Source organism: Cebus imitator, unplaced genomic scaffold, assembly GCF_001604975.1.
Source record: "Cebus imitator isolate Cc_AM_T3 unplaced genomic scaffold, Cebus_imitator-1.0 Scaffold150, whole genome shotgun sequence".
Lineage (NCBI taxonomy): Eukaryota > Metazoa > Chordata > Mammalia > Primates > Cebidae > Cebus > Cebus imitator.
In genome coordinates this window covers 1,183,950-1,193,788 of record NW_016107465.1, presented here as the reverse complement: position 1 = coordinate 1,193,788, position 9,839 = coordinate 1,183,950, and the positions used below count along the sequence as shown (strand labels likewise).

General features: G+C 38.6%; 2 long non-coding RNA genes across 2 annotated transcripts in view; one reads left to right on the top strand and one right to left on the bottom strand.

Moving 5' to 3' along the window:
- Positions 1-2,310: 2,310 nt before the first annotated feature.
- On the bottom strand, positions 2,311-4,788 carry LOC108314341. Its single transcript, XR_001829422.2, has 2 exons — positions 3,942-4,788; positions 2,311-3,808 (listed from the first exon to the last, which is right to left on the bottom strand). It is a non-coding gene; the product is annotated as an uncharacterized LOC108314341 (long non-coding RNA).
- A 2,156-nt stretch (positions 4,789-6,944) lies between these two features.
- Positions 6,945-9,839, top strand: part of LOC108314340 — a 13,598-nt gene continuing 10,703 nt past the window's right edge. The window contains exon 1 of the long non-coding RNA XR_001829421.2: positions 6,945-7,220. This is a non-coding gene — a long non-coding RNA (uncharacterized LOC108314340). The remainder of the gene's footprint in view (positions 7,221-9,839) is intronic.

Below are 9,839 nucleotides of genomic sequence, written 5' to 3'. Positions count from 1 at the left end.
AATTTAGAGAACTGTGTGTCTGGAAGATATACCTGTTCGTAACTCACTCCATCACAAAAAAGAAAAAAAGAAATCCAGAGCTAGAAAAATGATAGAAATCATCTACTCTTAGTCCTGCATTTCAAAGATAAGCAAGTTGAAGCTTAGAGACAGGATTTAGCATTTATTGAACGAATATTATGTGACAAGCATTTTTTTTTTTTTTTTTTTTTTTAAGATGGAGTCACTTCTGTCGCCCAGGCTGGAGTGCAATGGCACGATCTTGGCTCACTTCAACCTCTGCCTCCTGAGTTCAAGCCATTCTCCCATCTCAGCCTCCTGAAGAGCTGAAATTACAGGCACCCCCGCCATCATGCTCAGCTAATTTTTGTAGAAAATTTGTAGAGATGGGATGTCACCATATAGGCCAGGATGATCTTGACCTCCTGACCTCAGGTGATCTACCAGCCTCAGTCTCCCAAAGTGCTGGGATTACAGGTGTGAGCCACTGTGCCCAGCCATGACAAGCATTTTACACATGATCTCTTGAAATTAGCTGTCCTACTTGGTGGCCAGTAGTAATCTCAGTTTTGGAGATGAGAAAACAGTTTCAAGCAGTTAAAACAACTTGTCTGATGCTTTTTACCTAGTTTGTAGTTAAACCCAGGTCTAAAACTCAGTTCTCCCTAAAAGTGAAAGATTTTTCTAGAAGGGGAAGTCAAAATACTTTGTACTACTTTGAATTTTCTGAGAGTGTCTTATTCTATTTGAAATTTTTGAGAATCTCTTGCTCTATGTGAAATTTCTGAGAATGTCTACAATGACAACATCTTTTAAAAACTATATTTAAAGTGTGTTGTATTTCTGAATCATAGGGAGTAATTCTGTCAATGATATAAACAGACATTCTGGACTTCTTGGAAGCATTTTTAAAATAGTCAATTAATTCTATATAAAATTACAAGATAAGCAAATCTTTGAGCAGGTTCATGGATTTCTTTGGTTTGCAGTGTCAAGCCTGAGTTTGGGAAGCAATTATTGGATTTCAGAATCCAAATAATATGATGATACTTTACCCACATCCACAACTAGCCAGAAGTAATCCCATCTTTTTTTGAAATCTGAAAAAAACGTTGTATGTCTATTTTAGAACTATTCATTATATATAATCTTTATGTATCTATATAATATATATAAATATTATATATATGTCCATTTCTCTATGTGCCTCCAATGAGGCTTATCACAAATTTTGCTTATGTATAGCAGTCCATAAGACCACATGGTTGAAATTATACTAATTGTTTATTCATGTGTTTATTCAAAAAGCACTTGCTTAAACCTGTACACAAACATTTATAGCTCTTTATAACTGCCAATTTGGAAACAACCCAAATGTCCAGCAACAAACTGTTTTACATCCATATAAGGGACTATTACTCAACAATAAAAAATGAAGCCGTCATTGATACATGCAACAAACTTTGATAATCTCAAAGGCTTTATGGTTGAGTAAAAGGGGCCAGCCTCAAAAGACTATAGACTAATGGTTCAATTTATGTGACATCCTAGGGAAAAACAGAACTACAGTAATGAAGAATAGATCAGTGCCTGGCAAGGGAGAGAAGAAGGGTAGGGTGTTCTAAAGTGACAGCACAGGAAGTTATTTAGAGTGTTCTGTATCCTACTTGTGGTGGTGGTCGCCCAAATCTACACAAGTGTTAAAATTTGTAGACCTAAAGATAAAAAGAAAGAAGTCAATTTTACTATGCATTTCTTTTAGTGTTTAAACACTTACTGTATGCTAGGCACTGTGCTATCTTGAGGCAAAAGCAATGATAGACCCTATCCTCAAAAAGTACAATGAGTTACGGCATGAATACAATACAAAGTAACTATGACACAAAAATATATGTTACCTGTTAACTAAAAAAATTAAAATAGCTAATGTTATTAGAGATTAAAGGAAAAAGAGATCATTTCTAGCTGCACTCCAGCCTGGGCAACAGAGCGAGACTTGATCAATCAATCAATCAACAGTCCCTCCAATTACAATTTAAAACTCCTTATTTAGGTGGAGCTGAGGAAATAATTTCTATGGATTTTATAAAACAGAGAATAAGAAAATAATAGATGATAAAATTTCTTAAGTATTGGCTTCTTTCATAAAAAAGAAATGTTGAAAGAGAAATGAAAATGACATATACAGAAGTAAGTTTATCACATATCTTGTAGTAACGAGGAAAATGAAAACAGTACTGTATGTACATTTTTACAGTTTTAGCATGAAACCACAATCAACATGCAAAAGAGGAGATTCACAAAGGAATGTGAACACAATGAGACTTTTATTGTGTATCAGTACGAATTATATAAAACCATTATTCATAAAAAATATATGCAAGCCATTAAAATAAGCAAAGCATATCAATAAATATTGAGGACACTAAATGGCCTTGTGTTCTTAGTCATTTGAAGTCATTACAAATTTTACTGGGCTCTTGGTTAAAAAGGAAACATACTAGCCACAAGTATTTACTGAAACATTACCTGTTTGCCTATTTATGATGGTTTCATTCTTAAGATTTCTCAGTGGGTCTAAAGGACAATGCTGCTACTGAACAAAGCCATTCAATACATTTATTCTTGTTCTTCAACTTAAAAGGGGAGCATCTTAAACATGAAAGTGCTATTCACTGCTGATAGATGAAATAAAGAGAACGCAGAGTGAACACGGATATTCTATAATGGAACAGTCTCCATTGATTGAGTGATCTTGTTATTGTAGTAACCAAGAGACCATAAAAATCAGGACACAAGACATTCAACTCCTGTTTATCTAGGACAGGTAATAGGGGACGGCCATAAAATATGGATTATAAATTCTATTATCTCAAATGGCATTCTGGTTAGCATTTCAATTTCTTCTCATATTAGCCACATTAAACCAGAAGATAAAAGTTTAAAAAAAAAATAGTTGATTTAATCAGGCCCTTCCCACTCCCCTGTGTGTGTCTAAAATGGAATTAAAGTGTGAGGGAGAGCGCTGAATATAGAGTACCTGGAAAATTCAGGCCAGGAAACCACGCCCACACTGGGAAAACGATTTCACACAACACGATCTAGAAGGAATACGCATGGCAAACATCTCGGACCCCTTCCTTCCATTTCCTCACTTGCTGGTCAGCTCTGGTATTGACTTATGTTCCTCACAGTAAGTCACTTCTGGGCCTCAGGCTCCAGCTATTAAAAAGGGGATGGGGCAAGGCACTGGACTGAACATCAAAGGACTATTTAAAAACAATATTGAGGAGCAATTCTTATATGAGCAGTTATAATTTTCCTGCTGAGATTTCCTAGCAAGAAATAAATGCTTAGTAGTTAGAAGTAGCAATAGTAGTTTCAGTTTTAACACCAGAGGAAAATAAATAATAAATAAATAGTAGGTGTAGCAGTAACGATAAATTCATAGAGCAGAATGCAAGAAACTATTGCTAACTAAAAATGAGAAATGAGGGCAGAGAGAGCTGATAAGGCATGCTTTCCTATTTTCAAAAACAGAAGAAAGGCAAACTTCATAGAGTATCTATAAATAGTGGCCAAAACATAGTTTGTGAAACGCAATGGCTCAGAGAAGAGCAAGACTCCCAGCACACCTACAGTAGGTTTAAAGATTCAGTGAAAACCTCCACCACACCACACCACACTCACATACTCAGCTGGGTCATCGAGTGCTCTTTCATCCAGAGACCAACCATCTGAGCCCCAGATCTGAGATTAAGCGCAGGGGTTCATCATGCATACTGACGCAGATGAGGAGTACCACATCCTGAAAAGGTGACACAACCACCACAGAGGGTTATGCTGTGATTCAAGTCTCAAAAATCAGGTTCTAGTCAAGGACCTCTAAGTAACTGATGCAACAATGATAACTTGCTTTACACAGGAGAAGCCAGTATCACCTGATCCTCATTTTGGGCATATCATGTGGACCAAGGGACCTGGTCAATGTCACAGGCTCAGGATGACAGAGGACTGCATGCCAGCTTTCCCTGAAGCCTGCTGTCAGGGTGACACGTCCTCTCTGAGAGCTTTCAGGGCCACGAATTTCTCCAAAGCCACTTCGTTTCAGTCAATGTCCAGCTTTGTGTGACTCTTCAAGCCATCCTGTGTCCAAACAGGCATCACAGCCACATCTCAGACTCACTGTTGACAGAAAGCATTTTCTTGTGGCCTTGGGAATTCCCTTCTGGAATAGGTAATAACAAAATATGCAAGTTGGTTCTTTTTTGTTCACCCTGTTGTTCCAAGTTACTGATGATTGTATGATACTTAACTTTTAAGTGTCTTCCATTCTCTTTTTCTCATTGACACTGTGAGACTAAATTCTTGAAGTTTAGACTGTATAGGGAAACCTATGAAGGTGCAAAGTCTATTCATTTGATAATAGTATTGTCTGAATTTTGAAGTCACGTAAGAGCAGTATAGTAACACCAAACACCTTTCGGATTTCAAATCATCATGTATCAGACATCAGACCCAGGGTCTATCAAGCCATCAAACCACTTCAAAGTAACAAGATAAAACTGAAACAGTGGCAGAGCCATCCTCCCTACTTTATCTTTGAATTACTCTAATAACAATAATAACCAAGTCTTTTCCAGTTATATACCTCTTCCCTGTAACTCAAATAAAGTATATTTATATTGAAACAGCCAGCTGGGCACAGTGGCTGACACTTGTAATCCCAGTACTTTGGGAGGCCAAGGTGGGTGGATTACCTGAGGTCAGGAGTTTGAGACCAGCCTGGCTAACATGGCAAAATTCTGTCTCTACTAAAAACACAAAAATTAGCCAGGTGTGGTGGTGTGCACCTGTAGTCCCAGCTACTCAGGACGCTGAGGAAGGAGAATCGCTTGAACCTGGGAGGCGGAGGTTGCAGTGAGCCGAGATCACGCCATTGCACTCCAGCCTGGGTGACAGACTGAGACTCTATCTCAAAAAAAAAAAAAAAAAGAAAGAAAATGAAAAACTCTACCACATATAAAGAAACCTAAATGACTGGAAGGCAACATCCTTATCCTCCACTCATTTTTAAAGTATTTTAGGAAATTCTGCTTTTCAATATTGGTGGTGAAACTGAAAAACACGTAACACACATAACTGCTTTTAATGCAAACTTCCTTATTCAGGTCCATGGTTGTACCCAACGTTAACTGAGCAACTGCTCAGTAGTAGAGTTTTTCAGGAGCTATTCTAAGTCACCTGCATATATTTTATTTAATCGTCTAACTCTAGGCAGTAGCTACTGCCACTTCCTCCAACGCACAGCTAAGGAATCTGGGTGTTTAGGTAACCTGTCCCAGGTCACTTGGCAGAATCAGGCTTGAACCCATTGTGATTCCAAAGCCCATCCCCCTCACTACTTCTCGAAGCATACTACTGATTTCTGTCAGAACTAGGGAAGGTTTAGAAAAGGTAACCATGTTTCCCTTGCAGCTCAGCCTCTTCACTCCTTGTCTCTGTCTTCTACTTTCCTTCCTGCTTCCTGTCAGGCTAATGCACACCTTTGGATTTCCTCAGTGATCTTTTCCAGCCACAGCCAGGAACCAGGTCCTCCCTCCAGCTCCCAGAAGCCAACAGTGCAAGCTCAAGAGAAAGGCTGAGCCTGTAGGGAAACCCAAGCAGCTGGCCACCGGCGACACACACAGCAGCTCTGCCTGGGAAGTATGAGGTTACTTACCTCCATGTACGCATCGAGCTCCCAGACTCAGGTAAGACCACATCCCCTGACCCTTCCCAGGGATGCATTTGTTTTCATGGTTACACAGAAGTGAGGAGTTCTCAGACAGACTCTCTTGAGTGAACTGCTGAACTTAGCGATGTAAACTCAAAGCAAGGTGCATAGCTGCTAATCTTTCCTTCTCTAACACTTACTCATACTCTAATGTGCATAGGGTAGGAAATTTTGGAAATTTGGGAGTAAAATCTGCTTCATTAAATCATATTTCCTTAGGGTGACTAGGAACTATAAGTTTTATGAAAATTTCTCTAGAAGCTCTTAGGGTCATTTTAAATAAATTATGAATTGATTAGCAGATATGCTGAATTTGTTAGATGTCTGCATTCAGGGCTTCCATTAGAAAGAAGCTGCTCTGTTTCGGCAGATTTTTCTGACACAATGTGAATGACGACATCTGACTGTGGCAGCAGGCCACAGCGCGTGGATTCAGGCATCCCCCAGACCCACGTGTCCACCTTCAAGCAGTGTGAACTTGAACCAGTTACTTAACTTCTTCAAACCTCAGCGTCTCTGTAAAAAGATAGGGCCATTAAGGTTCCTTGCCAAAGGTTACTGTAAAGATCAAATGATGTCATGTCTATAAAAATGTCTCGCACAGGCACTGGCAGAGTAGACATTTCATAAATGGTAGTTTTATTTAATTTTATGTCATTTAAAGGGAAGGGCAGATGTAAAAGCTTGTTATTGAGAAATCAGGAAACAGAAGCCATAAATTTGTGGTCTGCAATTTTTCCTTCACATAGGAAAACTGTTCACCAAAGCTATATTTGCAAATAGAGATACCAGAATCTGTTACAATACCCAAACCTCAACTTTTAGTAATCGGACACTTGAAAGTTCGGCTATACAATATTTTCCTGCTATATACATATTTACGATATAAAAATCAAGAGAAAAATACAGAGTCTGAGTCCATAGGGAATTCAGATGATCAGATGTAAATGCTAGGTTCCACAGTCTATCAGAAAAGAAATAATCATTTACAAAGATGATAAATATAGCGCTCACAATAAGAAAATTAGTAAATCAGAAATTCTACACAATAAAAAACATTTATGGCCCAGCACAGTGGCTCACACCTGTAATCTCAGCACTTTGAGAGATGGAGGTGGGTGGATCATGAGGTTAGGAGTTCAAGACCAGCTAATCCCAGCTACTCGGGAGGCTGAGGCAGGAGAATCATTTGAACCCAGGCAGCAGAGGTTGCAATGAGCCAAGATCACACCACTGCACTCTAGCAGGTTGACAGAGTTAAGACTCCATCTCAAAAACAAACAAAAAACCATTTATGAAGAAGGCTTATGTGGAGAAATTACATTTCCCTCTATCTTTAAATTATCTGCAAATTACCTAAACTTTCATATTCAGCATTATTTCTAACTTTTTTTTTCCTTTTTGAGATGGAGTCTCTCTCTGTCGCCCAGGCTGGAGTGCAGTGGTGCGATCTTGGCTCACTGCAACCTCTGCCTCCCAGGTTCAAGCGATTCTCCTGCCTCAGCTTCCCAAGTAGCTGGGATTACAGGTACCCACCATCATGCCCAGCTAAATTTTTTTTGTATTTTTACTAGAGACAGTGTTTCATCACATTGGCGAGGCTGGTCTTGAACTCCTGACCTCAGGTGATCCACCCACCTCAGCTTCACAAAGTGCTGGGAATTACAGGCGTGAGCCACCATGCCTAGCCTATTTACAATTTTTTTAAGATTAGAAAAATGGAGTCGCCATTGCTTCGTTCAACATTTCGCTTCAGGTAATAGCATAATTTATCTACTGAAAAGAGGAGCCATGGGTGCTCATAAAGAAATGCTGTAATACATGTCAGCCCAACAACAAAACGTGCAACAAAACAGCTCGGAAAGAAAACTGAAACAGGAACCCCCTGATAAGAATTGTTCTTTGCATGAGGCTCCTGGGCCTACAACTAAACAAGTTATCTCACTGCCCAAGTGGCTGGAAGGCATTTGCTATTTAAAGAGTGCAATTGCTAGAAAGGAGTTCAGGCCACAGTGCCTGTCAGCAAGCTCAGATTACAGCAAAACCTCTGAAGTTACTTCCAAAATATAATCAAAGCTCTCCTCTGCACTGTCAGAGCAGTGGCAAGTTCCTAGAACTGATTTTTGTTGCTGAGTTCAGCACTAAACAATCTCTGAGAAAGCTCAGATTAGCCAGGCTGAATAAACAAGAAACAAACCAAAAAAATTTCCAGTGGAGTTTCAGCCACAACTAAATGAGCTGTCCTGTTTCACCAAAAATTCATGCATATACCTCAGGACTCCCCTCATCTTCAAAAAAAACTACAGTTGTCCAACTTTCTAAAATTATCTTAAGTTTGATAATGTTAAAAACAATGATAGTGAGACCTCCACTATTCTTCCCCTCAGATATACAGATAATATATCTAAAGCAAGTACATAGTATTTTTATAAAAATTGTCTATAACCACACAAGCTGTATTATTTCTGCCCATGTTTTAAAAATTAAGAGTTTTTAGTTTAAAGTCATCCTAATTGCCCCAGGCCCAAAGTATAGAAGAACGAAAAGTTACAGGGTTCTCTAAAAGCATTTTGTTGCCAGGCGTGGTGGCTCACACCTGCAATCCCAGCACTTTGGGAGGCTGAGGTGGGCAGATCATGAGGTCAGGAGTTCAAGACCAACCTGACCAACAGGGTGAAACCCACGTCTCTACTAAAAATACAAAAATTAGTCAGGCGTGGTGGTGCGCACCTGTAATTACAGCTACTGGGGAGGCTGAGGCAGGGGAATCACTTGAACCCAGGAGGTGGAGGCTGCAGTGAGCTGAGATTGTGTCAATGCACTCCAGCCTGGGCAACAGAGTGAGAGTCCGTCTCAAAAAAAAAAAAAAGCTTTTTGTTAAGAAACAAGCCCCTTTTTAAAGAAAAATCTTAAAGGATCTATGGGAACAGATGCAATAGATACAATTTCAGGAAGAATTTCATACCTTCAAGTTTATGTTTAAGAAGAAATACAACTGGTTAAATCCTATTTAATAACATACTTGTTTTAAGAATAAAATTCCCTCTTTCGTTGGTACCAGAATTTGTGCTCATGTTTTGCTGTCCCTAGTGGTACAGATTCCCTTCTACTAAAATTTAGTTGGGGGTATTTGAAAGACCTCAAATGGGCTTCTCTGAGTATCATTTCTCAAGGCTCCCACAGAGAGAAAAACCAAACAGTCACAGACAGAATAAACTCTTACGGAGGCAACTGTTCATTTCCTGGGCTAACCCACTTCCTTCTTCATACATTTCCTTCTCTTCATCAATGTGTTTTTTGAAATTAGCATTGAAATTTTCTTGCAAAATACACATTTGGACCTACGGCTGGGATTCTAGGCAAATTCCAATGCCCATGTCATTTTCAGTACCATCGCTGTAGTGATACAAAATTAGAACCCCAAATGACGTGTTGTGTCGGTAGTACAGAAGGCTCCCTGCAATGTTAATTGTGTTTCAGCAAAAGAATCTGAATCATTATGAACTAGATCCATACTGTGAGAAAACAAATGTTATTAAAATGAAAAACTGAATGCAAAAAATGTCATGGCTTCTGACTACTCCATATGGAAAAGTATGGCATCTATCATAAGGAAATAAGTTTTTTAACCCTTCAAATCTTAGCAAAACTGTAATGAGTTGTTGGGTTTCTCCACTCTACACCCTTGGAGACAAAAACTTGAAGTCTCATAATTATTAAAATTACCTATTAGACATGCACCTTCTCAATGATTACCATCTTGACTTTAATCAAAGCTGACACAATAAGTTAAACTAAAATGTGGCTCTCATTATTCTTCTGTGCTAATAAATATAATTTAAAAAATAAAATCAATTCTCGCCTAATATAAAAAGCTTTACTTATTTAGAGTGATACCACAGAAACAGAAAAAAGGAACAAAGTCTCTCAAAATGTTTAATTTTGTCAGAATATCTGACGATTTTCTGTTAAGTATTTTGGTTTTAATTATAATAAGCATTTTCCCCCCTTGAAAAATCCATTCAAAATATCTCAACCCTTGAGGTAAAGCACTTTAACCAAA